The following is a 4,350-nucleotide window of genomic DNA, read 5'->3' as shown; positions in this document are numbered from 1 at the left end:
TCAGCAGGAAGGAGGGGAGGAAGAAGAACCCAAGGTAAAGGGCACAGACCAATTTTTGTCTGTTTATTTTTCTGGTACTGAGGATTGAACCCAGGAGCACTCTACCACTGAGGTACATCCCCAGATCTTAAATTTTATCATTGTTATAATTATTTTGAGATAGGGTCTTGCTAAATAGCCTAGGTTGGGCTCCAACTTGAGATCCTTATGCCTCAGTCTGCTGAGTCTTCAGGGTTATAAGAATGTGCCACCACACCTGGCTTCAAACATCATTTAACAAAGTCATCGTATCACCCTTCCCATCAGCGACACCAGGCTGCCCTGTAACATCACTGACCAATAGCATCAGTATTTCTTTCCTCACATATAACTCCACCCAGGAATAGCTTTCTTTCCTATGTATCTATCATTGGTTTCCACAGTTCAGTTGGTTATACCAGGCCTAGGATCTTACATTAAAGAAAGCAGAGAGGGGCTGGGGTTGTGGCCTCGCCTAGCACATTCGAGGCGGTCCTCAGCACCACATAAAAATAAATAAATAAAGATATTCTGTCCAACTAAAAAAATAAATAAATATTTAAAAAATAAAATAAAAAAGAAAGCAAAGGAAGCTATCAACACGGTGCAGTTAGCTATCCTCACCACCTCCAAACTTCTCCACTGGCCTCATGCCCCATCATGTTTTCATAGTTGTAGCAGCCACTGCAAGATCCAATGACCTCTGAGTTAAGAGAAAACCTTCTGGCAATTTCAAGGAAATCAAAGAAGCTGGTTGTCTCTCTCCTACTGTGAGGGCAAGATTTGATCCCATTAAAGTCTTGGTATCTAAAGGTACCAAGCTGTTATCACACACTCCCATCTGCTACACTGGTGTCAGGAGAAGGGTAACACAGAGAAATGCAGGTGATGTGTGCTGGGTTAGACATTGTGCTTCACCTTCTCTTTCTTGGGAAGCCAGTCTCATCTTGACATGCTTTAAAAGTCCTTCAGACAGTCGTCCTTAAAATATCTGTCAATCATCTAGCAGGTGGCAGGCATGGTCCTAGAGCAATGATGGACTTAGAGCAACAATGGAGAGCAGAGGGCGCTTGTTGCCTTCATGAAGGTTCTCAGCTAGTGAGTGAGAAAGGACATTCATCAGATGATCAAGTGACTTCAAACTATAAGAGATCTGTGAAGAAACAGTACAAGAACCATATCAGAGCATAATAAGAAAACCCAACCTCCCTCCCTATGAGGGAGGAGAAGCTTCCAGACATTGGGAACAGCATGTGCAAAGGCCCTGGAATAATTTATGGGAATAGTACCTGAGTCATTACCCCCTCCCTTTATTTCTCACACATATTTGTGATTGGAAATTGTTAAGTTTACACAAGAAAAACTCAATTTTTCAATGTGTATAAATCCCTTCTTTCACTGAGAGGAAGTACCACATGGCCTGGGTAAATAAAACCAGATTTTGTGCTCCAGGGTGGTGCTGTTTTTAAACTAACTTTTCCAAATCCTGTCACTTTTCCAGCATTTATTAAATTAAGAGCAAACCTGTTTTAAAATCCCTCATGCCCACCCTCCCTTGTCCCTCTTATTTTCTGAGTGTTTCCAGCTCCATCTCTCCCAAGCATTTTTTCCATGTGAGTGTATTCTGAAACTCAGTGGGGGGAAAAGCATCCTGATCGCTAGAGCTGTTCTGTGAGCATCTTTAGTTCTTCCATCACAGTGACAGAGTTGCCCATTTGAGCAAGTGCTCAGTGCCGGGTACTTGCTCGTCCTTCTCACACCGCTCCCTCCTCCTACAGTGGGTTCTTACTTCAATCATCCCTCCTGCCCTGGAGCCCTGACCCATTCAGCCCTTCTCCAGAGAGCAAGTGGAATGGATCCAGGTGAGGCTAATGGTCACAGGCCATGGTCATACTGTAGTCTTCCTGCCTCCTAATACCACTATCCCATCCCTGCCTCAAACCAGCTCTAACTAATCTCTATCCTGCCTGACGATTTAGGCATAAATAGATAACCAAAAATTCCCACCATGGATCCCTGAAGTGTCAGTAGAGTCCTTACCTTTTGTGTGGTAAAAGCACACACCCTTCAAACCTCTGTTCCCATCCTCCAATCCAGAGCTGTTGCCAAGAGCCAGAGTCCCAGGGATCCTTCCAGAGCCATCAACAAAATGACCTTCTCTACATAGGGTCCCACAGCAAACAGATGGCACATTGATATTAGGATCAAGGATTCAATATATAATAGGAGAAAAAAATACAAAAAAAAAAACCTGATATATAATAGGAGGACTATTAAGGACATCACTAATAGCAGATAATTTAATAAAGGGACAAATTAGAATAATTGATGTAGTAGACAATTTGATGGAGAGATGATTTACAAAAATTTGGGAAGGGTATAAGACAACCATGAACATTTGTGCAATAATCGAGAGCTAGTTACATCAGGGCTATTAGATGGCTCTCTGGGCCTGAGGGCAGGGTGAAAGAGCAGCTACTCTGATTAAACATCATCATGTTTCCAACATGATATTATTTTACTTGTCCAAGTTATTTCACTTGTCTCATGTTCCCAGACCAATTCCTGTGGTCCTAGTAGGCATTTCTCCTCACAGCCCTATCCTGTAGGTGCAAGCCCCTCACAAGATCTCACTAGGCCCGTCCCCAGGGGTTACTCCTCAGGAGAGGGTACCTAGTCTCTCACAGAGCCTGCAAGCTGTGCTGTGAGCCTGATGGCTGCAGGCACCTGGCCAAGCCCACAGGCCTCTCAGGGTTCCCTCTTCTCCTCAGTTGAGGAGCTGGGAACTGGTGTTAAGGGTCACCACCTTTGCCCTCTGACCTCCCTTGCCTTTTTTGTTATTGGTAATTGGTACCCAAACAGGCTGAACATTAAAGTCACAGCCAGTTCTTGTGGCAGCGCAATGTGGAGGTCTTCCAACCCTCCTCCTCCAGGCCAGCGAACTATGGTCCAGCTCATGGCTCAGGCAGCTGTGTCCAATCTGTTTCCCAGCATTTTCCACATCGAGGGGGAAGGATCCCTCCCGCCACTGCCTCCCTGTCTCCTGTGGTCACTCTTACAAAGAACACAAAGCAGAGTGGGCCATACTCCTGCAGCCCTTTCCATGAACTGCCCTGTTTTGACTCACTTGCCATTATAGCCTCCCCTTCTGGGGCTGGACCACCGCTAGTGACACCCACAGGCTGGGCCCTCCCAAGAGGCTCCTAGAACCTTCTGTAAGCAGACAGCTGCCTGCCTGCTCCCCACTATTGCTCCAGCCAAATCGGATGTATTTGATTCTGATAGACCTGGTGCTGAGGGCAGTAGGTGGTGCCAGCAGAACCTCAGCTCTGGTTCAATTTGATAAGGGACAGCTCTGAGAAGTCACCCCACAGAATTATTCAACAATATCCTTCTTTCGGTCAGCTGTCAGCAGCTGAAAGCACACAGCTCAATTTACTGAAAGCTCTCTCCAGTGGGTGGGACCCATGAAATTGTGTGTCCTTCCTGTACCCCTTAGAACTGACCATTGCTTTTTTTAATAGGAAAAAAAATGTGATATAAAAAAGATGTTTATCAAGATCACATAGTAGTCTGTTTCTCCTCCTGGAGATGGCCCACATTCTCCTTTAATGTACCTCTCCTTTCCTAAATAAACCTCTATGTCTCTGACCAGAGCATGCTAAAATTCTTTTCCATCAGGTATGTCAAGAACCCCACTGGTTCTGAGTCAAGTTCCCTCTTCTCTCTGGGAACTCCTCAGACCCTGCTTTGGAGACATCTCTTCTCCTGGGACATCTGTTGGTGGCCTGCACAGTGATCTTCAGAGGCATCAACTTTGTTTCCAACAATTCCGTGTTTGGAAGATGGCAACTGAGACCAATGTCTCTCTGTCTCCTTTAGATCAATCAAAATGAGACTTTCAGTCACTGGATCATCACCCCTGCCAGCCTGAAGCCTCCAAAGAAGACGGATCTTCACACTTTTCACCCACCCTTAATATTAAAGGACCAAAGTCTCAGATATAGAAATATAAGATATAGAAATTTAAGGATACAAAAAAGGAGATATATACTGAGTATCAAGGGAAGCTCCCAAAAACTACTTAAGTGCAAAAAGCACCCATGAACAGTTATTATTCCTGACCCACCCAGTCCTTGCCCTTGGCCCATGCACTTGGCTGCAGAAAGTAACTTGAAGGCAATGCACAAGCACAAGGAAAACTGGAGCAAAATCACATGACTCTCCCCTGACTCCACCCCTATCAACCGTCCCTCTATGTTAACACTTCACACCAGAAGGGTTGCTGTTTCTCCCTCTGGAGATGACCCATATTCTCCCTTGAATGTTCCT

Source organism: Spermophilus citellus, assembly GCF_964194105.1.
Source record: "Spermophilus citellus genome assembly, chromosome: 2".
Lineage (NCBI taxonomy): Eukaryota > Metazoa > Chordata > Mammalia > Rodentia > Sciuridae > Spermophilus > Spermophilus citellus.
Note: the sequence above shows the minus strand (reverse complement) of the source record.